This window comes from Nothobranchius furzeri, chromosome 10 (assembly GCF_043380555.1).
Source record: "Nothobranchius furzeri strain GRZ-AD chromosome 10, NfurGRZ-RIMD1, whole genome shotgun sequence".
In the NCBI taxonomy this organism is placed as follows: domain Eukaryota; kingdom Metazoa; phylum Chordata; class Actinopteri; order Cyprinodontiformes; family Nothobranchiidae; genus Nothobranchius; species Nothobranchius furzeri.
In genome coordinates, this window is record NC_091750.1 from 40945983 (window position 1) to 40972088 (window position 26106).

Below are 26106 nucleotides of genomic sequence, written 5' to 3' on the forward strand. Positions count from 1 at the left end.
AAGTGCCAAAGCAGAAAAATTGAGTGCTTGTGGAAGAAAACCCATCTCCGCGTCCATCTGCTGCACCTAAAGTATCTTCTGAAATCCTTTAACTCTGCAGTCAGAGACGCGAGGGATCCCTATTTTTCCAACCTGGTGTCCCAGAGCAAAGGGAACCCCAAGGTGCTGTTTAACACCATCAGCAGCACTGTCTCTCCTGCCACTCCCACAGCCTCCATCCACTCTGTTGCAGACTGCGAGAACTTTCTGTCTTTCTTTGTGGACAAAGTCAATAAGGTTAGAGCTAGCATATCTCCTTCAGCCTTATCGCTGCCTCTCCCGACTCCAACCAGGCTCATCATCCTAGATAGCTTTGCTCCTGTTTCTTTGACTGAGTTAACCAAACTAGTTAACTCTATGAAGACCTCTGCATGCCCCCCCCCCCCCCCCCCCACACACACACACACACACACACACATTTTACCCTAATCTTTGTTTAAAAGTGCTTTTCAGTACATTGGTCCCAGCGTGCTCTCTATACTTAATGCTTCTTTGGTTTCTGGTCAGGTCCTTGCTTACTTTAAGAACGCTATAATCCACCCGCTTCTTAAAAAAACGAGTCTTGACCCCTCTCTTCATAGCAGCTTCAGACCCATCTCTAAACTTTTGTTAATCTCCAAGATATTGGAAAAGGTTGTGGTTAAACAACTCACAGCTGCTCTTGATGAACTTAACATCTATGATTGCTTACAGTTGGGTCATTCTACTGAAACAGCTCTTCTTAGGGTCTCTAATGACCTTCTGACTCACAGTGATGCAGGGGACTGTTCTGTTCTGGTCCAGCTGGATCTGACTGCGGCCTTTGACACTGTTGACCATCACCTGCTACTGGAGAGGCTGAGAGACTGGGTAGGCCTATCAGGATCTGCTCTGGAGTGGTTCTCCTCTTATCTTTCTGAGTGCTTCTTCTCTATGGCCGTCTCTAAGTTTAGGTCCTCCACCACCTCTCTTACCCATGGTGTCCCACAAGGTTCTGTGCTGGGACCTCTGCTCTTCCTCCTCTATCTGCTTCCTTTTCAGCACATCCTGAGCTCCTTCAAAGGTATCTCCTACCATCTTTATGCAGATGACATCCAACTGTACATCTCCCTGAAGCCCCATGAGATGTCTAAGCTGCAGCTGTTACACACCTGCTTAGACTCTATTAAAACCTGGATGGTGGGAACTTTCTACAGCTGAATGAAGATAATACCGAGATCCTCATCTGTGCCCCAGACAAGCTGGTTCCCAAAGTCAGAGACTCTCTTGGTCAGCTTGCTTCTCACACCAAGCCCCCTGTCAGGAATCTTGGTGTGACTTTTGACCCAGCTCTCACCCTGGATTCTCATGTCCATTCTCTTGTTCACTCTTCCTTCTTCCATCTCAGGAAGGAGAGGTCCAAGACCCTTTCTCTGTGCAGAATTAAACAGAGGAGTCTGGCAGGCCAGGCTAGTTGGGTCAACCACTGGACTACCAATCCCAATGCAACAGCAAACTTGCTTAAAGCCCGGATCACACTGTGCAATTTTTGGCCATCTTTGCCAAATCCCACGTCCTGAGTAGAATTGTGACCAAAAACAGTCAACGTCAGGGTGATTTGCATATATGTGCATCATGCTGTGAATGTACGGTGTGAATGGCTCTGCGACAGCTTTTTGAGCCATCTCGCGACCCAAATCAGCCTCAGACAGTCTACAAGCATGCTTGAAAACCTAAGATTCTTATCTGTAACAATGAAAACACAACCAGGCGGTCACATAAGAAATTAGTGATGGAGTCACATGACAGAAGGACTGCAACATTGCTTTTTAGCAGTAATGGAGGCTACACACCTGGGTGGGTAAAATAAGAAGAGGAATTTATCCAACTTTGGCAGCACAGACCCTGTCCATATGACACGAATGATAAGGACTATCACAATCGATCCACAAAGGAAAACGCCTGGAGAGAAATCCCAGAGTAGATGCAAATTCCAAGTAAGTAAATACGTGTTTACTTTCATGCCCATGGCCCTTTTCCACAAATGTTAGCCTCCAACTCGCAGCAATCCATGCTAACATAAGTAATGTCTTATTGATGCTTAGACATATGTTTTTTACGCAAGTCATTCTTTAATTTGCAGGGAAAGACATAATGATCTGTGCAAGTTCCCTGAGAACAATACGGAAAACCCCAAACCAAGTAGCAGTGGCAACAAAGAACTCCCACTGCGCCGGAAGAGTACCTCAACATCCAAAAATGCACACGACAGTTATGAAAAACAAACAGTGACTTTGCTTAAACAAGTAGTCGATCAACCCTTTACCCGAGAAGACTCTGAAGTTTGGCAAGTTTGTGGCTAATCAGCTCCATCTAATTGAAAGCCAGTTCTTACGCAATTAAACCGTGCAGATAATTACAGATCATTTGTTTGATGCCACTGAATCTGAAGAGACTTAATAGAGCTAAGATCTGGACATTATTACATGTAACTGTAACATATTTTGCAGTTGTAATTTTTATTGTGTAGCATGAAATTCACATTTTGTAACACCTAATTCTCATTTTGTAACATGAAATTTTCACTTAGAAACATGTAACATTTGTTTTGTAGCATTTAACTTTTGATATGTAACGTGAAACCTTTCTTATGTAACTTGCAGAAAAAAGCACAGATCTCCATCTACAATCTATAGAAACAAAAGTTATGTGTGCAAAACATTTTGTCCCAATTCTAGCTTTCTTTATCCAAAGAACCAATGCCAGGTTTTGTCTTATCAGCCAATCATATGTCTTGGATACAATATCCTGGTCTAGGTCAAAATGTAAGTTCTTAAGCAATGCTTAGTTTAATTTATCGGTCATTGGTTCTTTAGGAAAGGAAGCTAGAATTGGGCAAAATGTTTTGTAACACATAGATGTAAGTTTTGTAATTGTAGACTGAGTTGTGTGTTTTAGTTGTAATTTGAAACCTATACATACATTTTTCTGTAAGTTACAAAATGAAAGTTTCATGCTACATTACAAAAGTTACATGTTACAGAAGTTATATGTTGCAAAATGAAAGTTTCATGCCACGTTACAAAAGTGACATGTTACAAAACGAAAGTTTCATGCTACGTTACAAAAGGTACATGTTACAAAAGTGACATGTTACGAAATGAAAGTTTCATGCTACATTACAAAAGTTACATGTCAAAAAAGTTACATTACAAAAGTTGCATTTACAAAATAAAAGTTTCATGCTATGTTACAAAAGTTACATGTTACAGAATGAAAGTTTCATGCTGTTACGAAAATTACATGTTACAAAATGAAAGTTTCATGCCACGTTACAAAAGTTACATGTTACATAACGAAAGTTTCATGCTATGTTACAAAAATTACATGTTACAAAAGTTACATGTTACAAAAGTTACATGTTACAAAATGAGTTTCATGCTACGTTACAAAAGGTACATGTTACAAAATGAAAGTTTCATGCTACGTTACAAAAGTTACATGTTACAAAAGTGACATGTTACAAAATGACTGTTTCATGCTACATTACAAAAGTTACGTTACAAAACTAAAGTTCCATGCTACGTTATAAAAGTTACATGTTACAAAATGAAAGTTTCACGCTACGTTACAAAAGTTACATGTTACAAAATGAAAGTTTCATGCAATGTTACAAAAGTTACATGTTACAAAATGAAAGTTTCATGCTATGTTACAAAAGTTACATGTTACAAAAGTTACATGTTACAAAATGAAAGTTCATGCTATGTTACAAAAGTTACATGTTACAAAATGAAAGTTTAATGCTACATTACAAAAGTTAAATGTTACAAAATGAAAGTTTCATGCTACGTTACAATAGTTACATGTTACAAAATGAAAATTTCATGCTACGTTACAAAAGTTACATGTTTTAAAATGAGAATTATGTGTTAGAAAATGAAAGTCAAGTGTTACAAAACGTGAATTACAAGCTACAAAATATGAATTACATGCTAAAAAATGAAAGTTATAGTTACAAAACATGTTACAAGTTACAAGTATTATTATCCCAATCCTAGTTCTATAAGACTTCAGCCAACCAAAATACATATCCCACCAATCCATCACATCCATTTACAGGACATCAATATGTTTATGTTTATTTATTTGGCAGACGCTTTTTCTCCAAAGCGACTTACAATTTATAACCTATAGGGCACGTTGTGATCTGTGGGGGGAAACCGGACTACCCGGAGGAAACCCATGCATGCATGGGGGGAACACGCAACTCCACGCAGAAAGGCCGCAGCTGAGTTTCAAACCTGCAACCTTCGTGCTGCAAGGAACAGTGCTAACAACTGTGCCACCATACAGCCCATATCCTGTGTGGCACACCCCAAGCCATAATAGTCCAGCACAGCATGATGGAAAGCTTCAAGTTGGCACTCCTTACAAAAACAAAGTGACTGTGCATGAATGGCCCTTTGAGTGTATTTTTCTTTATTGTATTTTACTTTCATATATTTTCTTGCTTCTGTTTCCAATGTAGAATAAAGTTTGCGACTAAAAACACTCTGACCTTTATTATTCAGGTAACATGTTTGCTAGGGTAGGTAGACAAAATGTCACTTGCAGCATAAACTAATTAAAATATAAAACAGTGTAGTGACTGTAGCATGCATAAATGACTATTGTTTGTTCATGAAGGGTGCCCAAGGATTATTTGCCAAAAAGGTTTTATTCATTTTCAGCCAGACGTTTACAGATATTCTTTTTAGGATGCCGATTAGCAGCTGCTACAAATGACACAGAGCTCCTACGACTATGCCATGTTTTCTTGCCAAGTCACAGAGCCTTTTGGTTAGACAAAATAGGACTTTAATGTCTCCCATTGCTGCTTAGCTGTGCCACTAAATGGAAGAGGTTGGTTGTTTCACGAGCTTCCAGGGATGGTATTGTGCCGCTCATCCTCTCTGTGGACAGGGTTGTGTATCTGCCTTTAGCATGTACAGTGAGAAAGTTGTGTAAAGACAGAGCTGCCAGTGTTATCTGTGACACAAACTCTGGCTCAAGAGCAATCGTGGTAAGGAAAACTCGCCACCTGTTGGATAATGTTGCAAAACTAATTTCAACTACATGCCGAGCTCCAGACAACCTGTAGCTGAAAACCGTCTGGTCGTAGTCAAGGTTCCTGAATGGATAAGGCTTCATAAGGTTTTCCTGAAGTGGGAAGGCCCCATCTTCCACAAACACATATGGTATGGGTGTGTTGGTACCTAGCAAATATTTTGTCGGGCTAGATTTAGAAGTTTACCATCTAGGCCCTTCTAAAATCAGAGTGTGCGAAGACGCCTCCATCAGACTGCCCTGGGTGCCACTTTGTGCGTAAAGAAACTGAGAGTTCATATTGACAACAGCCAGCAAAACAAGAGAGAAGCGGGAGTTTCTGAAAGCACATCCACTGCTGGCTGGTGGTCGGATAGTTATCTGCTTCCCATCTAGAGCTCCAACACAACGGGGAAACGTCCATCTCTCTTTAAAATCGGATGCCAAATTTCTCTATTCGTCTTCTGTGGTAGGTGTCTAGAAAAACACAACAGACCCTCTCATAATAGTCTGAAAAACAACATTGTTACTGTAAACAACAGAAAAAAGTAGTGGCCATGCATGTACCTGTAGGTAGTCGTCTTGTAAAACAATGTCTCGCACATGTTGCTCACAGTTCCACTGATAGTGCTCCTCCCCACGCGGTACTGAAAGCTCGGTGAAGCAAATGTCTCCCCTAAAAGCAGATCATCCAAAGTAATCAGCTTCCTCTCAATAACGAGATGTGCAGATTATTATTAAACAACTCCACTTACCAGTCACGGACAGCCTCTCTGTGGTGCTAACGCTCGGGCTCAGATGGGTGTTTTGGTTGCATATATGTGGTGACCAGCTCGAGCAGATGGTCGAGCTGGTCACCATCCAAACGCAACAAATCTCTGAATCGGCCATGATCACCAGTCTACAGAAAAGAAGGTCATTCATAACCATCAGTTTAACATGAATCTTTTGTTTGGATGTCACCACAAGTTTTAGTGCAAACATATTAGCAATGCTAATAGTAAAAAAGAAGGCTCACCTCGAGCTCGTTTTGCAGAACAAGGCAGCCCAAACCTCCTTGTTTTCCTACCCAGGCACATTCCCACAGCCTCTTCTTCCTCCTTTTACGCTCATTTTTGGCACTTATTGTAGTTCCAACTGGTGCTAATGCAAAAAATTTCTTCGCCCTCGGAGTCGCCTTCTTGGGTGTTTTTTTTACTAATAGTGACGTATGTTTTCAGGTGACGTAAACGCGTCCTTCTGCGGATACGTAGTCGTGCAGTTTGACATTAGGTAATTGTGCTCCGCACAATGTGACACCTCTCTTTGAATCCGTGCAGTGTGACATGAACAATCCTGTACGACGGTCAAAAATTGCACATTGTGATCCGGGCTTAAGATGCTGTTGTAAGTGTGTTTTGTTGAAGCGGGAGTGGGCAGAGCTTCACTGAAACACAAGCTGATGAAAACAACATGCATTTAAGAGAAGATGACATCTCAGTAGTGCCAACAGTAATATGTTATGTACTTCTCTCAATGGTTTAAAGTAGCACCATCTGGCCTCTAAATGGAGCACCACTCCTCTCTGAGGCCTGATGGCATGAAGCTTGGCATGATCAGCAGGAGCTCAGGAGGTAGAGCGGGTTGTCCAGCAACACGTCTCCACGATGTAACAATGGTCACGTTAACATGTAAAGATGAGTACACACACGCACACACACACACACACACACACACACACACACACACACACACAAACATGCCCACTAACACATACACACACTCACAAGCATGCACACTAGCACACACACACACACACACACACACACACACACACACACACACACACACACACACACTCACAAGCATGCACACTAGCACACACACACACACACACACACACACACACACACACACACACACACACACACACACACACACACACACACACACTTAACACAGTTTAAACACCAGCACTGGGTGATGATGTCAGCTGAGAGTTTCCTGTTTTATTATGTCCTTCTTCTCTTTTGAAGTGAGGAATTGAAAAGCAAGAGCGGTAGACAGCCTGAGCTTTGTGTTTATGCGCAAAGCCCCTCCCCCGGTCATTTTAATTAAGTCAGTCTCACTGGCGTGGTGGCCAACGATAATTGGAGAAGGTTTTTGGATGCCACTTTCCTGTAACGATGATTGTTTCTTTCCATCCTCTCACTTTTCTCCACACCCACAGCTTCTCCAGCCTCCCCCTCCTGGCTGGCACGTACCTATGTTCCCTTTCCGTCCTTTTGCTGTTTCCATCCTTATTCAGATGTGAAATACAGATTGACTTCGCCTTTGTTTTACAGTCCATGAACGTTATGAACAGTACCAGTGACAAAGGGCAGCCCTGGTGGAGTCCAACCCTCACTGGGAACAGGTCCGACTTACTGCCAGCTATGTGGACCAAACTCAAGCTCCTCTGGTACAGGGACTGAATGGCCCTTAGCAAAAGACCATCCACCCCATGCTCCTGGTGTCCTCCACAGGTTGTCTCTGGGGACACGGTGTTAAGCCTTCTCTCTCCAAATCCACAAACACATGTGGATTGGTTGGGCAAACTTCCATGACCCCTCCATCACCCTAGCAAGTGTAAAGAGTTGGTCCACAGTTCCAGGGCCAGGACGAAAACCACATTGCTCCTCCTCTATCTGAGGTCCAACTATCGACCGGACCCTTCTCTCTAGTACCTTGGAGCAGACCTTTCCCGGGAGGCTGAGGAGTGTGAGACCCCATAATTGGAATACACCCTCTGGTCCCCCTTTTTAAAAATTGGGACCACCACCCAGGTCTGCCACTCCACAGGAACTGCCCCCGATGACCACGCAATGTTGCAGAGACGTGTCAACCAAGTCAGTCCTACAACATCCAAAGACTTGAGATGCCCAGGTGGGATCTCATCCACGCCAGGGGCTCCGACACTGCGTATTTGTTGTTTTTATTTTTTTTTTGGAGCCAATAGATAGTCTTTCTCCAAGGTCTCGCCAAACTCCTCCCACGCCCGAGATTTTGCCTCGGCAACTGCCTGTGCTGCACCTCGCTTGGCCCTCCAGTACCTGTCTGCTGCCTCTGGAGGCCCATAGACCTGCCACGCCCTGTAGGCCTCCTTCTCCAGCTTGACAGCTCCCCTAACCTCTGGTGTCCACCAGACAGGATACCAGGTGTCTGTCATCTTAAAAAAACGTTCATGCAACACACACACACAAACACACACACACACACACACACACACACACACACACACACACACACACACACACACTCCAGTATGCCCTGCTCAAATGTAATGTGGTGTTTTTTCTCTTGCTGTCTTTGTGTGTGTGTTTTATGGTGGTTTGCTAACTATGTGTGCATCTGTGTTTATGGAAGCAGGTGTCTTGTGTGGCCACTGCTGTTGCACCTTTCAGCAGAGGCTTACAGCTGATCTTTCTTCTCATGTCCGTTCTCTTGTTCGCTATTCCTTCTTCCATCTCAGGAACATTGCAAAGCTGAGTCCCATTCTGTCCCGCTCTGAACTTGAGACTGTTCTCCATACCTTCATCTCCTCACGCTTAGACTACTGCAACTCTCTTTTCACGTGTCTGAGCAAAACCTCCCTGAACCATCTACAGGTGGTTCAGAATGCCTGTGCACATCACCCCGCTTCTCCTCCAGCTTCATTGGCTGCCAGTCAACTTCAGGGTTCATTTCAAGATCATGGTTCTGGTGTATAGGGCCTTACATGGACAAGCACCATCTTACATTGGTGATCTTCTTAGTCCCTACACCCCCAGCAGGTCCCTGAGGTCCAGTGATCAAATCCTACTGGTTGTGCACAGGCCCCCACAATGCAGCTCAAAAATTGAGGCCAACCCGGAAGTGACAATAATTGCAGTTCCACGGTACTCATCTGCTGGGGGCTGCTGTCAGAAGCGAGCAAATCCTCATTGACTCCCATGTTAAAAATTCCAGTTTCACAGCAGAAATAAACATGTTTACAGCCTGGTACCAAAACATGTTTTTGGTTTAAATTATCTAGTTAACACTCATGACAACTCTGAGGGGGTGAATTTTTTTTCTCACTCTTCTGTTTAAGTGTATTAAAAGCCTAAATTTCTGTATAATTAGTGAGCATCAGACCCACGTGACCACAGAGCTAGCTGCGGGGAAAGGCCTCAGTAGAGCCTCGGTCTGGCCTGGAAACTGCTCCCGCATTTTGAGTCTGTGTTTGTGTATTCTTTTTTGGATATTTTTTGTGCAATTGTTGGACAAAATGACTTGCTGTGGCATTAATTGCACTAATAGAGTGTCCAAGGAGTCTCCACTTCATTTTTTTCGGTAAGTAAAATTATATTTATGTATTTTAGGTCACTGCCGCTCTTGCACTAGCTGAGCTTAGATTTTAACATATACTGTTTAACCATGAAATTTAAATGTAATAGGGTAAAACCCAGTGCATTTAACATAATGTTGCACTTTAGAAAATGGGGAGAACTATGACATGGTGGTGTATCTGGGTTCCGATTATCAGCTTGTGGAACTCTAGGGGAGACCTTTGTTTTCCACCCAGTTCTCCACTCCCTGCAGCTCGGCGCATCTCTGTCTGATGGCGGCTTCTGTCTGCTGTGCGGGCTGCCGGCTTGTGGAGCTTTCGGAGACCTCCGTTTTCCACCCGATTATACCCAGCTGTCTGCCCAGCGTATCTCTGACTCAGAAGCTCTGGTGTTGTGCACAGTTAACTCTGGTTGTAGCTAGGTTGCTACCTCCATTAGCTTAGCTCCCACCTCCGCATTAGCTTTGGGTTAGCTTCAGGTTAGCTTGTAGCTAGTTCGACCAGGTGTCGTCAGTTGATCCCAACCTTACAGCCCCACCCTCAGCTCCACCCCTCTTCCCTTTTGTGGAATTGTCTGGGCTTGACGGAACCTGTGACACGGTCAAAATGGCGGTGGTGGCAACCTCCCATTTATCTTCAAAAATGTGTTACTGGAGACTATGGAAACCCATTGGCCAATATTTATATGTCGATGGTTGTGCAGCACCAGGCTAAGCCTGAGATCAGTGGACTCAGTGGTCTCCTTTAAAAAGCAGCTGAAAACTCACTTGTTCAGGCTAGCTTAGGTGTGACCTTCTTCACCACTCTCTCTTTATTCTGCTCTCCCCACCTATTCCACCTTCCTCAGAATCCACTGATTTAGCTCTTTCCTATTCACTTTCTCTCTTTCTTTTCATTTTTAATCGCAATTGTCTATTTTTTGCTCATTTTACATATATTTTTAATCATTTTCTAAATATTTTTATATTTTACATTTTTTGGTTAGCGCAATGCTAATATACATAGAAAACCCCATAGGAATGCTAATGCTAATATCGCTGATTACATTCTTACAAATTATGAATTAGATACGTGCCAAATGATTACATTTGGAGTCTAATAGAAAGTAAAACTACCATCAATCAGATAAGTACAGACAGGTATTTTAGTAAAGCCAGAAAACTTTTAACTCCAGAGTTTTGGCTAGCAGCTATGAGCGTAACTGAACTACGCATGGACAAGACGTCAAAAACTCTAAACACAAAATACTTCAATAAATGGGACACACTTCTTTCCTGCTAATACAATTTCACAGGTGATGCTAATACCTATGATCCTTCAAGGGAAGTGCTCAAAGAAGAGTTCAACATTATGAATACAATATAGTGTTTTATTTTATAAATACCATTATAAACACAAACTTACGTCATAAGAAACATTATTTTAATGACGAAACTGCTAAATTCTTTCCAACAGTATAAAGATGTGTAGTGTATTTTGTCGGAGTGGGTTTGCCGTACTTTGACGTCATCGGCAGTTGAAGGACCCCGAGCCGATCTTGCACCCGAGCAGATCCTGTACCGACACTGGCATGGCACAGTCACCATTTATGAGGCAGAGGGAGGTGCTGTAGGGGTGCTACTGCCTAGCTACGGTCAGCAACGACCGCTGTAAGTTCTGCTTCTGAATAAAATCAGCTGATAATATTATGCAGTGTCACAAATATGATGAAACAACCAGATGCGCCGTGTTCGGTTTAAGCTGAGCACTCCACTCCACCCCCATCCTCGGCTACCACACTTTTCTACCCAGGGGAAACCCCAGATGTGCTCTCACCAAACAAACACCTTTCAGGTGGTCACATCTACTGCTTTTCCTGCCAGTCATGGACATTGTCTCCTTAGACATAAATAGTTCAACAGTGGACCCATCTTTTCTGTTTTTTGTTATTGTCTATTTGTGCGTTGTCTTCTTTTATTCGTGGACGAAAATGCCAATCAATAATCCTCACAGTTTAGCCTCCAGAGAATTAAACTTTCTACGTAGTTTTTGTTTGCAAGAACTCACTCGTCACAAAAAAACAACAATATTCTGTGAAAAATTTCATGAAGCTAAGACTACTCATGGTGACACCCCCCCCCCCCCCCCCCCCCCCCCCCCCCCCCCCGGTTAATCAGTGGAAACCTGAAGCACATGGAGAGAAGCAGACTTCAGCGGTCACCATCTCATGTCAGCTGGTGAGAATTTAACAGCGCGTGTGAATCTCCCTCCCTGCAGCAAGACGGGCCGTGTCCGGCTGTTGACAGGAGGCTAGAGTGGGCCACCCAGCCAGCCAGGCACTTCGGGAAGATCTGGTGTCCTTGTTGTAATGCTCTCCAGATGTCCTTTCAGCTGAAGAAGCAAAGAGGTGGAGCATGTTGAGGAGAACTGGAGCCTATCAGAGCTGTCTCTGTAGCTGTGGGGTGTTGGTTGGTTGGACGCACCCTTGTTTCTAAAGCTTTCAGAAGCTACAGGAGCAGACAGATGGGCTTCTTTAAGCAAATGTATTTTTGGTGTTGCACCAATACAAAACAATGACAACTATTGTCTTGGATGTTCTACAGAAATATTCCGTAGTTTCCATCACCTCTCACTCTTCCCCAGGAGCACTTCTTTGGTCACTGGGACCATAAAAGGAGGCACACAATGATAGGCTACTGGAGTTGAGTTCATCTGCTTACCTTTCCAGATTTCATTTGAGGTTTTTCAAATATTTTACATTTTTCATCAAGCGTGGAAGGTGATGAGAGACAAAAGAAAGAAAAATAAACATGTTTGGTGAGTTTTTTGGATTAAAATTAAATTAACTGAGTGAAGTTAATTGGCTAAATATTCTACAGTTCACCCCAGTAAAAGATGATTGGCTGTTGGGCTGCAGTCCAGGCCAGGGGCACTTTCCCAGCACTGCAGGAGTGATAGGAGTCCTCTATCGGAGGAAATTCACTGTTTGATAAAATACAGCTGGTGCAAAATCGTTCGGATAAAAAAAATTGTTCAGATTACATGTAGGCACCAACGACTAACAAAGCTGATCACAAGACTAAAGGTGCAGCAGGCTCTATCTGTCATGGTCCGTGTATGCATCTCACCTCATGTGTCTCCTTGTGTCCTCATTCGTCTCTAGGTGCTCCTTTGTGTCTTCTAGCGCCCTCATGTGTCATCTCTGTGTCTTCCTCATGTGTCTCCTGGTGTTCCCCATTTGCCCTCTAGGTTTCTCTCCTCAGACTTCCCTCTCCCAGGTCCTGTGCCCTCTTGGCCCCCTCTTAGCCACGCCCCTGTAGTTTCTTTCTGTAGTGTTTTCCTATAGTGTCAGCTTCCCCTTAGAATATTAGTTATGGTTCATGCCTTCTGGTCTTTTGTTTTTCTCTTAGGTCATTTTCCTTTGTTACAGCCTTTCATTATTTAGTGTGTTTTTTCCCACCAGTGTTTTCTTCCTCCTCCCTTAGTTAGTAATTGTGTTCACCTGGTCCCTCTCCCCACACACCTGTAATTCATCTCCCTCTCATCTTCCCAGTCTATATAAGCCCTGTCTTGTCTCTGTGTGGTTGTCGGTCCATTGTATTTTTGTCAGCGTTTGTTCGTGTTCTGTCTGAGCTTTTCGTCTCTAGGTCTTCGAGCTCTTAGTAAGCTTCTTGTCTCTAGGGTTTTTTTGTGCTCTAAGAGAGCTTTGGGTGTCCTGTGCTCCAGGACTTTTGGACTTTGGCTTGCTGTCATGGATTTATTTTTGTTCTTTTATACTGCAAATAAAAGGATTTTTTACTTTGAACCAACTTCTGCCTCTTGTCGTTTGGGTAATCTGCATATTTGGGTCCTAAACATCGCCGCAACGTGACATAATGACCGACCACCCAGGACCCAGCGGATTACCCAGACGTACCGCTATTATGGTGAGCCAGAGAACTGTTGGACTTTTATTCAGGACGTTGCCAGTTGTTTGAACTTGAACTCTTCAGAGTTCAATAAAGTCTCTTTCCTGGTGCTCTGCCTGGGAGGCAGTCATGCGGTGGGCCACCCGATATTTTGACTATCACCCCATCAAAGAGGTGTCGTTTTGGCCGTTCACCAAGGAGCTGCTGGCGAACTTCAGCCCCACAGCACCGCCAGCCATCAGCATCCCCGTTGCACCGATGTGCCAAACCTCCACACCTTCGCCTGGACCAGACAGCGCTGCTGCATTTTCTCCGGTGGGCTGTCATTTCTCCTCAGTTCTTGCCAGCGTCATCTCCACACCTCAGTTGAGCCCAAAAAAAAACACGCCGACGACGACGCAACCGTCGTGCTTCAGCGGTGGTCCCTGAGGACGCATCGCATCCTGCTTCAGCGGTGGTCCCAGAGGACGCACAGCATCCTGCTTCGGCAGTGGTCCAAGAGGATGCATCGCATCCTGCCTCGGCCGTGGTCCAAGAAAACACATTGCAACCAGCTTCAGCGGAGGTTCCAGAGGACGCACAGCATCCTGCTTCAGCGGTGGTCCCAGGGGACGCACAGCATCCTGCTTCAGCTGTGGTCCCAGAGGACGCACAGCATCCTCCTTCAGCAGTGGTCGCAGAGGAAGCACAGCATCCTGCCTCTTCGGTAGTCCAAGAGGACGCATCGCATCCTGCCTCGGCGGTGGTCCAAGAAGACGCATCGCATCCTGCTTCTGTGGTGGTCCAAGAGGATGCATCGCATCCTGCTTCGGCGGTGGAGGACGCACAGGCTCCGGTCCAGCCCGTCCAAGAGGCTCCGGTCCAGCCCGTCCAAGAGGCTCCGGTCCAGCCCGTCCAAGAGGCTCTGGTCCAGCCCGTCCAAGAGGCTCTGGTCCAGCCCGTCCAAGAGGCTCCGCTCCAGCCCGTCCAAGAGGCTTCGCTCTAGCCCATCCAAGAGGCTCCGCTCCAGCCAGTTCAAGAGACTCCGCCCGAGCCGACGCCCCCAGGCCAGAAGTCAACGCCCCCAGGCCAGAAGTCGACGCCCCCAGGCCAAGGGTCGACGCCGCCAGTCCAAGGGTCGACGCCGCCTGTCCAAGAGTCGACGCCGCCTGTCCAAGGGTCGACGCCGCCTCTCCAAGGGTCGACGCCGCGTCTCCAAGGGTCGACGGTCCCGCCTCCTGTCTCGAAGTCGACGCCTCCTGTCTCGAAGTCGACGCCTCCTGTCTCGAAGTCGACGGCCTCCTGTCTCGAAGTCGATGGCCCCCTGTCTCGAAGTCTACGCCTCCTGTCTCGAAGTCGACGGCCTCCTGTCTCGAAGTCGACGGCCTCCTGTCTCGAAGTCGACGGCCCCCTGTCTCGAAGTCGACGGCCCCATCTCAAGTCTCAACGTCCTTGTCTCAAGTCTCCCCACAAGTGTTCCAGTCTCCCGAGTCCCAGGCTCAAGTCTCCCCACAAGTGTTCCAGTCTCCCGAGTCCCAGGCTCAAGTCTCCCCACAAGTGTTCCAGTCTCCACAAGTGTTCCAGTCTCCTCAAGTGTTCCAGTCACTGTCCCAGTCTCAAGTGTTCCAGTTTCCTGAGTCCCTTCCTCCTCCTCCTCCTCCAAAGCCCCCTATCCCTAGAGTTTCCTGTACCCGCCTCCTGGTTCCCCGTCGCCAGCCCCCCAGAGTTTCCTGTTCCCGCCTCCTGGTTCCCCGTCGCCGGCTCCCCAGAGTTTCCTGTTCCCGCCTCCTGGTTTCCCGTCGCCGGCCCCCCAGAGTTTCCTGTTCCCGCCTCATTCTGGTATTTTGTTTTTCTCTTAGGTCATTTTCCTTTGTTACAGCCTTTCATTATTTAGTGTGTTTTTTCCCACCAGTGTTTTCTTCCTCCTCCCTGAGTTAGTAATTGTGTTCACCTGGTCCCTGTCCCCACACACCTGCAATTCATCTCCCTTTCATCTTCCCAGTCTATATAAGCCCAGTCTTGTCTCTGTGTGGTTGTCGGTCCATTGTATTTCTGTCAGCGTTTGTTCGTGCTCTGTCTGAGCTTTTCGTCTCTAGGTCTTCGTGCTCTTAGTGAGCTTCTTGTCTCTAGTTTTTTTTTTGTGCTGTAAGAGAGCTTTGGGTGTCCTGTGCTCCAGGACTTTTGGACTTTGGCTTGCTGTCATGGATTTATTTTTGTTCTTTTATCCTGCAAATAAAAGGATTTTTTACTTTGAACCAACTTCTGCCTCTTGTCGTCTGGGTAATCTGCATATTTGGGTCCTAAACATCCCCGCAACGTGACACTAACATGAGGCAGTGCCAGTTGGGGAGGAGCTGCAGGAAACCCAACACCTTCAGAAGATGCCACAAAGCATGTGAAGGACTGGCCCAAGCCGAAGGGAGGTGATGTGCTCTGGCTGTAAGTTGTAAATGGTTTTGTTGTCTCGTCGTAAATGTAGTTAGAACGATGTGATTGTTCTTGCTTTCATATATTTTTACTGATTTTTCACATCCAGTTGGTGTGTTCTTCATATTTAATGATTCTAGTTTTTACAAATATTTAGAGATATTAAAATATTTTCTTTCTGACATAAAGGAAGTTGAAACTGTTTTTATTTATTATAATAATGTCATTTGTGTCATTTCTGGAAAGGATAAAAATGCTCTTGCATGTGGTACAAAAGTCAGATGACTGATCTTCAAAAGCTTAATGCGTTAATAAACAAATAAATAAAGACTATTTTGGTATTATTTTAGCTTTAAAACATAGTTTATTTCATTAAAGAATGTGCTATTTTACTAGTAAACATACAAGTTTAATGAATAAAGGTTTAAACGCGGCACTTTTGGCCATTAGGTTTGCATCTGGGCTTCAGGGAGTTTGTTTTCAGAAAAGGTGGAACTAACGTACAAGACAGACCCGTCCCACGCAACGCCAGGTATTTCAGCCTTTCTGGATTATAACTGCGAAGATTATGGACTACAGTTTATGAAAACCCCACATTCAGACAATCAGAATATTGTGAAAAGGTTGAATATTCTAGTAATCAGCTGACGAACCCAGAACACCTGCAGAAGTTCCTAAGCTTTAGATGGTCTCAGTCTGAGCTGGACCTCTGACACTGTCAGGCCTGTAACTCTCTCATTGGCTTTTTCCCGTACTCACTTATCCCTGCAGGTCGACCTCTGGAGAGCACTGTGCTGACGTGTAGGGGCACAGCACTAGCTGAAGCTGCAGCAGGTGCAACTCATCCTACAATCAACAGGTTCAAAGGTCAGACACACCCTACCAGAGTGTTGTACCGAGTGGCAACCTCAAGCTTTCCGTGATCCTTGTTCTCCAGAGAAATTCATAAGAAAGATTCTGATCTTTGTGTTCCTCCTGGTGTTCCCGCTCCACCTGTTATTGTTCTGAACATCTGCTTTCTGTGCAGGCTTCTGCTCACCTCCAATTCTCCATCATCCATCAGCCATTTTAACAACTCACCTTTCATTCCTCTGCCATGTGCCACGCTCCGCCCTCCACTGGCTGTCATAGGAGTACTTTCATTCACTTCTCCTCTGGTCCAGAGATGAGTAAATTCACCTCTCAGTCTGTCTCGGTGGGCCCAGAATCTACCTACGCTCCACTCACTCTCCCCGGCCGTTCAACTCCACCTCGTTGTAAGCAACTACATATACGAGTGTTTCAAACCAAATCACTGCCACTCATTTGTGCTCCTCTATCCAGAACCACCTCACGCTGCTGCCTCCAGTGCTTCTGGATTCTCAGTCCTCTCACAAAGTAAAGTTGTTAAAGTTTAGCACCTGAGGGGCGTTGAGCTGGGGTGGGCATACTAGTTGCCTCCCATCTTGGCACCTGTGCGTGGGGGTGACCCCATTGAATGAGAGGGTAGCCTCCCTACTCTTATGTGTGAGGATATGTGTCCTGGATTGTGCTCATGTCCCCTGAGGGAGTACCGGAGATCACTCCTTCTGGTGGCGCCCTCGTTCTGCTGGGCGACTTTAACACTCATGTGGGCAACGATGGTGAGACCTGGATAGGTGTGGTGCGGAGGAATGGCCCACTGATCTGAATCAGAGTGGTGTTTCTTTGTTGGACTTCTGTGCTCGTTGTGGATCGTCCATAACGAACACCGTGTTCAGACACAAAGGTGTCCATATGAGCTCTTGGCACCAGGATACCATAGACCGCAGCTCGATGATTGACTTTGTTGGCATCTCATCTGATCTGCTGCTGCAAGTCTTCAACACTCAGGAGAAAAGCTGTCAACTGACCACTACTTGGTGGTGAGTGGGACGGATGCCGGTCAGACCTGGTGCAGTCTTCTGTCAGAAGAAGCTTATGTATATTCTCACCTCCGACAGAACATCCCAAACGTTCCGGGGAGGCAGGGGACGTTGGGTACGAATGGGCCCTGTGCAATGACTCCATTGTCGAGGTGGCCAATTGGAGCTGTGGCTGCAAGGTTGTCATGGTGGCAACCTCCAAACCAGCTGGTGGACACCAGCGGTTAGGGATGCTGTCAAGCTAAAGAAAGAGTCCTATTGAATCTTTTTGCCTTGTGGGACTCCAGGCAGCTGATGGGCACTGGCGGTCCAAGCAGATGCAGCTTGGGTGGTCGCAGGGGCAAAAACCCAAGCATGGGAAGAGTTTGGTGAGATCATGGAGCAAAATAATATGTCTTGTTTAGAGGAGATTCAGGTCAACCATGCAGCACATGCACTACCAACACTGTTTACAGTGGGGACAGGGGTGAGGTCTTGCCCCAGCAGGAGGAGTTTAAGTATCTTAAAGTCTTTCTCAAGAGTCAGGGAAAGATGAAGCGTGAGATTGATGAGCAAATTGGTTCTGCATCTGCAGTGATGTGGGTGTTGTTCCGGTCTGTCGTGGTGAAAAAAGAGCTGAGCTCTTGATCTACCCGTCCAACTACGTTCCTACCTTCATCTATATATGAGGATACGCACACACACACACACACGCACGCACACACACATGTGTGTGTGTGTGTGTGTGTGAGTGTGAGTGTGAGTGTGAGTGTGAGAGAGAGAGAGAGAGAGAGAGAGAGAGAGAGAGAGAGAGAGAGAGAGAGAGAGAGAGAGAGAGAGAGAGAGAGAGAGAGAGAGAGAGAGAGGGATGGAGTATTATGGAAGTGACTTTAAAAACTGATGTTCATAGAAAAGTTTTGTGTTCACACTTGAACAATCCAACTCACTTTCACTCCCCAAGCTTCAGCTAACAGCTGCTGCTGTCCCTTTGTCTTTGCAGCTTATTGTGGTGATCTGCACAGTTCTGCTCTGAACACAACACAAGCTCATTTCATCAGACATGTTTGCACAGAAGGTTGGTGGGCACTAATAATAAAGTGTGAAATTCACAGTGAAGGAACCTTACCAGGACTGAGAAAGCACAGAAGACTGCTTAGTGTTTAAGTACAAAGCAGCAGGTTTGTTGGTGTAAAGATGACCCAATAAAGAACAACTTAAAGTCAAATATGGATTAAGGAATTTTAAAAATTCTTTGATTTTCACATTCAAATCATCTAAATTTAGTGAACAGATAAAACAACTGAAATTGAAGCAAATTTCCTCCTCAGCTGGCCGTGGGTTTGTCCGTTTTTATACATTCAAAAAGGCAAAAGCAGGACGTAGTCTTTGTGCGCAATCTGTGTGTGCAGAGTTGCTGAGTCTGTGCTGAGCTAATGCTGCCAGCAAAAGGACCAAAGCCTGTAACCATGGTGACCCAGAAGTTATTTCTTGAACCCCTAAGAAGCATGGCATCTATTTGTTATACCCTTAATCATTATTTATACTTCTCCGTCGGTCCTGCGAGGACGAGACAAACATGCGTTGACGGGAACATTTTACTTGTGAACTTCTCCGTCATTTGTGGTCATGCTAAGTACAAACTTTTACAAGCTGATAAATGTCAAGGGACGTGACTGGCGTGGTTGAAACACCCATCATTACTTTTCATTTAAGTTGCAGTACAACACGTGTGTGATCTAGGGTCTAAAGCTTGGTTTATGCTTGACGCATTTACTTTCCACTTGGTGATGCGGCTCGCGGATGGAACGCGCTTCACAACTCGCAGCGTTTATGGTTCATGCGGCTTGTCTCTGCGGTGAGCCAATATTCTCCCAAACTGTAGGGGGCAGCATGGAGCTCTACAGCATGCATCCAACACTACACCATAGTAGAAGTAGAAATTACTGTTTACAACATGGCATTCCAGCATTTTTTAACAGCGTCCTCGTCTTTTCCGACAGTGCGAGCTATTTCTCTCCAAGAATTATTAACATGTTGATCACGGTGATCTTTGAGAGCTGAATCATACAAATGTCTGTATTTATGAACCTCTGCCATACTAGTTCTTTCCAGTCCGCCATGTTTTTCCAAGTCCGACCGTCCGCGTGCTTAGAAAATTTCCCAAGTGCGCGGTGTGGAAAGTTTGGGCCGTGCGGAGGCGTGGTGGAGGGGCGTGGTTGTTAAAATGATGCAACTTTTCCGCGTGGAGCCGTGCGGACCTCGCGGACGCGTCAAGCATAAACCAACCTTAAGGCAAAGTGCGTTGGAAAATAGCTCTTTTAGCCCCACTGTCTTGCTTTCCCGTGAGCCAACCATTTTAATGTATTTCAGAGACTTTTAACACAGACAAACTATTCTCTCATTTTCTTCAACCCCTTCAAGCAATCTGCACCTCTAAACCCATGTTTCTTGTTACTTCTGTCCACGAATTAAATGTTTGCTACATATCTATGTACTTTTTCAGTCACGGGTGAATAAAACATTATTTTCAGACGTTTTCCGCCATGTCTGTTGCTAAATATCTTTTTGGAGGGGCAATGGTGGTGCAATCACAAGCTTGTTGTCACTTTTGATGGATAGATAATAGGTTGGACATGTCTTTGTCACTCTCTGCGAGCCTGTCACAGAGCCCTAGCACTGACGCATTAATGCGTTGCGTTTCCGTACCTCCTTGAACCTTCACCTTATCGTGGTGGAGGAGTTTGAGTGCCCTAATGATCCTAGGAGCTATGTTGTCTGGGGCACTTGGTGCCCCTGGTAGGGTCTCCCATGACAAATTGGTCTTAGGTGAAGGGTGAGACAAAGAACGGTTCGAAGGATCTTTCATGGCGGTTAAAACGAAGAGTCGGAGTACCCGGCCCGGAGGGTTACCGGGGTCCCACCCTGGAGCCAGGCCTGGGGTTGGGGCCCGTGAGCGAGCACCTGGTGGCCGGGCTTTCGCCCATGGGGCCCGGCCGGGCCCAGCCCGAACCGGATACATGGGCTCGTCCAACTGTGGACCCACCACCCGCAGGAGGAACATGAAGGGTCCGGTGCAATGCGAATCGGGTGGCAGACCAAGGCGGGAGCCTTGGCGGTCCAATCCCCGGACAAGAAAACTAGTTTTTGGGACATGGAACGTCACCTCGCTGGCGGGGAAGGAGCCGAAGCTTGTGGCAGAGGTTGAGCGGTACCGGCTAGATATAGTCGGACTCACCTCGACACATTGCATTGGCTCTGGAACCCGAGACCTGGAGAGGGGTTGGACACTCTACTTTGCTGGAGTTGCTCCGGGTGAGAGGCGGAGGGCTGGGGTTGGCTTTTTGTTAGCCCCGAGACTCTCTGCCTGTGTGTTGGGGTTTACCCCGGGGGACAAGAGGGTAGCTTCCTTGCGCCTTCAGGTCGGGGAACGGGTCCTGACTGTTGTTTGTGCTTATGGGCCAAATATCAGTTCAGAGTACCCACCCTTTTTGGAGTCCCTGGGACGAGTGCTAGATAGTGCTCCATCAGGGGACTCCATTGTCCTGCTGGGGGACTTCAATGCTCACGTGGGCAATGACAGCTTGACCTGGAGGGGTGTGATTGGGAGGAACGGCCCACCTAATCTGAACTCGAGCGGTGTTTTGTTATTGGACTTCTGTGCAAGCCGCAGTTTGGCCATAACGAACACCATGTTCGAACATAAGGATGCCCACCGGTACACTTGGTACCAGGGCAGCCTAGGTCACAGGTCGATGATAGATTTTGTAGTCGTATCATCTGACCTGCGGCCGTATGTTTTGGACACCCGAGTGAAGAGAGGGGCGGAGCTGTCAACTGATCACCACCTGGTGGTGAGTTGGATCAGATGGCAAGGGAACATGCCGCGTAGACCTGGCAGACCCAAACGCATAGTGAGGGTCTGCTGGGAACGCCTGGCAGAAGAACCTGTCAAGACGGTCTTCAACTCCCACCTCCGGCAGAGCTTTGACCACGTCCCGAGAGCAGTGGGGGACATTGAGTCCGAGTGGGCCTTGTTCCACTCTGCGATTGTCGAGGCGGCTGTTGCTAGCTGTGGTCGTAAGGTGGCCGGTGCCAGTCGTGGTGGCAACCCCCGTACCCGCTGGTGGACACCAGAGGTTCGGGGAGCCGTCAGGCTGAAGAAGGAGGCCTACAGGGCATGGCCTGTCTGTGGGTCTCCGGAGGCAGCAGACAGGTACCGGATAGCCAAGCGGGGTGCAGCAGTGGCAGTTGCCGAGGCAAAATCTCGGGCGTGGGAGGAGTTTGGTGAGGCCATGGAGAAAGACTATCGATCGGCTCCAAAGAGGTTCTGGCAAACTGTCCGGCGCCTCAGGAGAGGAAGGCAGCAACTCGCTCACACTGTTTACAGTGGGGATGGGGAGCTGCTGACGTCAACTGGGGCTATAGTCGGACGGTGGAAGGAATACTTTGAGGAGCTCCTCAATCCCACCAATGCGCATTCCGAGGAGGAACCAGAGCTGGGAGGCCTGGGGATGGACTGTCCGATCTCGGGGGCAGAAGTTGCTGAGGTAGTCAAACAACTACACAGCGGCGGAGCCCCGGGGGCGGATGAGGTTCGTCCTGGGTATCTCAAGGCTATGGATGTTGTAGGGCTGTCATGGTTGACACGTCTCTACAACATTGCGTGGTCATCGGGGGCAGTTCCTAGGGAGTGGCAGACCGGGGTGGTGGTCCCCATCTTTAAGAAGGGTGACCTGAGGGTGTGTTCCAACTATAGGGGGATCACACTCCTCAGCCTCCCTGGAAAGGTCTACTCCAAGGTACTGGAGAGGAGGGTCCGATCGATAGTTGAATCTCAGATAGAGGAGGAGCAATGTGGTTTTCGTCCTGGCCGTGGAACTGTGGACCAGCTCTATACCCTTGCAAGGGTGATGGAGGAGGCATGGGAGTTTGCCCAACCAATCCACATGTGCTTTGTGGATTTGGAGAAGGCTTATGACCGTGTCCCCAGGGGCACCCTGTGGGGGACGCTCCAGGAGTATGGGGTGGGTGGCTCTCTGTTAAGGGCCATTCAGTCCCTTTACCAGAGGAGCGTGAGTTTGGTCCGCATAGCCGGTAGTAAGTCGGACCTGTTCCCAGTGAGGGTTGGACTCCGCCAGGGCTGCCCTTTGTCACCGGTTCTGTTCATCACTTTTATGGACAGAATTTCTAGACGCAGCCGTGGTGTGGAGTGTGTCGAGTTTGGTGGCAGGAGAATCTCGTCTCTGCTTTTTGCGGATGATGTGGTCCTCCTAGCTTCATCCAGCTCTGACCTTCAGCTATTGCTGGGTAGGTTCGCGGCCGAATGTGAAGCGGCTGGGATGAGGATCAGCACCTCCAAATCTGAGACCATGGTTCTCGACCGGAAAAGGGTGGCTTGCCACCTCCGGGTCGGGGGAGAGGTCCTACCTCAAGTGGAGGAGTTTAAGTATCTCGGGGTCTTGTTCACGAGTGAGGGTAGGAGGGATCGGGAGATCGACAGGCGGATTGGTTCGGCGTCTGCAGTGATGCGGACGCTGAGCCGATCTGTCGTGGGGAAGAGGGAGCTGAGCCAGAAAGCCAGGCTCTCGATTTACCGGTCGATATACGTCCCAATCCTCACCTATGGTCATGAGCTTTGGGAAATGACCGAAAGAACGAGATCGCGGATACAAGCGGCCGAAATGAGTTTCCTCCGTAGGGTGGCCGGGCTCAGCCTTAGAGATAGGGTGAGGAGCTCGGACATTCGGGAGGGACTCGGAGTAGAACCGCTGCTCCTCCCGATCGAAATGAGCCAGTTGAGGTGGTTTGGGCATCTGGTCAGGATGCCTCCTGGACGCCTCCCCGGGGAGGTGTTTCGGGCATGTCCTGCTGGCAGAAGGCCCCCGGGTCGACCCAGGACACGTTGGAGAGGTTACATCTCCAATCTGGTCCGGGAACGCCTTGGGGTCCTGCCGGAGGAGCTGGTGGACAAGGCCGGGGAGAGGACGGCCTGGAGCTCCCTAGTTGGGATGCTGCCCCCGCGACCCGGACCCGGATAAGCGGAGGAAGACGAGACGAGACGAGACGAGACGAGACTGTAAAGTATAAAAGGTTAAGTTTTCATTAAAAAAATGGCCAGAAAGTACCTTTTCATTTGCAGACACAAACACACCATCTGTCTAGCCTCCAAACCGGAGAGCTACAAAGAAGACAACATCTTCATCCAAGGTCTCATGCAGAAGCGAGACTCCTGCATCTTCACTGTGAATAAAGTTCGTCTTCCTGAAAGATCATACGGGACTTTACAATAATTAATCAAATGTGCTGAACGAACAAGATGTTTTAATCTATCAGTATACTCATACGCATTATACGAGGATTATTATTAATGTTTAACGTCCACTTCACATAAATGTTTAAACATTCTCATCCACACAAAGAGTTGACCTCTCTGAGGATCTGACTGAAGGCGTGACATTCTGAGGTGTTTTGGCAACGCCTTCTAACAAATTCTGATTTGCCAAATTTATCAACAATGTGATTTGATTAAACAGCAATTACTTCCCGATCCAGTCAGTTCAGTTTCTAGCTGACTCCCGGTCCGGCCAAATCAGCGAACAAGCATTTTGAAACCATCCTCTCTGTTGATATCAGGTCAAAGCCTCTCTGCAACGCTGCGAGAGATTACAGACCGGCTCTTCTAAGACCCACCGAGCAGCCTTAGATGCAAAACAAGCATTCCAGCTTCCTGTCGTGACCTGGGGAGATCTTAGACTAGACGGGTCATATCGGAGCTAATCTACAAGTTCCTAGTACCTACAGGTCCACGCCATCAGCAGTGTCCACCCCGACCTCCTGACCCCCTGGATCTGAACAAGGATCTCCACACAAAGGCTGTATAGACTTGATACAAATTGTGTCGAATGGTTTTATGAACAAATCTCTACTTTATCGAACATACAGCCAAGTTGATTTTACAACCCAGACTCCACAAACTCTCTCAGATACTTAAGAAAGGTTTTGCTAAAACATCTAGCTTCCATGCCATCATTTCATTCATAACTTGTCATGTATAATCATTAGTTTAGGGAAATAGGAATAAATTCATTTTTATTAAATAAACTTGACTTTTTCTGAATTAATACGAAGTGTGTTTATGGTCCTTGATGAGTAAAAGAAACTTAAATCTTCTGATTAAACATTCAAAGATCAACCAGGTTGATATTTCATATTTGTATGGAATCATCACATCTTGTTGGTGATTTGTTGTAAATTCTTAAGCTACTCAACAACTGGGTATCTCAGTGAAATGTGTGTGTGACAAGAATATTGAGTCAATCTTGACGTTTTACTTCCTTTGATGAGTCGTTCACAACTATTACAGCAAGCTAACAGCAAGATGGAAGACAGTCACACTTCCTCTACAGCTGGAGGCGTATTACCGTAATAACTGAAGCGTTCCCTTCCACAAAAACCCAAGAGTGGTAAAAGCAGACATAACAATGTATTTATCTTCTTATCAACAGGCTACGTTCACACTGCAGGCAAAAGCACTATAAATCCGCTTTTTTCCCCACATGCGACCTCATTTTTTATGACTGATTTAGTGCTGATTCCGACACGTATCTGATGTTTCTGAAAGCAACTGCAGTCTGAAAGCTCATTACATCCGTCTCCTACGTCTCTGAGTCAGCAGAGGTGAGCGTCGTGTGTGGATGTCCCTGAGGAGGAGCGCTGTCAGAAGGATTCAGGAGTCTGTCTGGACTTCCTGGTTTAGGTTTAGGAATTAAAAATACAGGAGAGCATGAGAACGGGACCGGGAGGACCTGCTGGAGCAAAGCGTCTCACCGGTCTCCGTGAGAGGGGGATCCTCCATGAATGAATGAATACCGGGACATTTTTTGGTGAAAAATAACTCAGGGAGACGGCGGGAACAAGGAGTGAAATAGTTTACAGTTTTAAAACAGTTTCTAGCCCAAAACGGGAGAATTAACAGGTGTGAGAGTTTTCACTGATAGTTTATCCACAGGATCAGGATCACATCACAACTCCACCGCTCCTGGTTTCGGCTCCACTGAGCGGGACTTCTTGTCTTCTGCATGCGGGTCGCTTTGGTGCTGGAGCGTTCACACTGGAGAGAGTTTGATGTTGCATTTCAGTCACAGTGTGAACGGCCACACAAAATAATCAGATTTACTCCAAAAAAATCAAATTTGAGCCTCAAGGTCTGCAGTGTGAACGTAGCCTAAGTGTGAATGACTCATTTTTGCTTGTTATCTAGAATCTTCTGGTGCTGATCCGTAACTGACAACAGCCATGAAGCTCTCTGAACGCGGGTGAGAGTCACTCGTTTGTTTGGGACATGGACTGCAGTACCCTAATTTGACCACAGGATGTCATTCTCTCTTAATTCTTACATAATGCTAGCCTAGACATCTTGACAGACTGTAGCTGAATCAAAAGAATTTTCTTGGCAGGACAGTTCAGCCATGGTCAATGGGAGTCTCAGCAGGTCCATCCCTGACCTGAGCAGTTTTGTGTTCTGCCAATCGCAGCTCTC

General features: G+C 46.7%; 1 protein-coding gene across 2 annotated transcripts in view; it reads right to left on the minus strand.

The window, feature by feature from the left end:
* Positions 1-26106, minus strand: part of LOC107386025 (pbx/knotted 1 homeobox 2) — a 340801-nt gene that overhangs the window by 73336 nt on the left and 241359 nt on the right. The gene's annotated exons all lie outside the window — the stretch shown is intronic.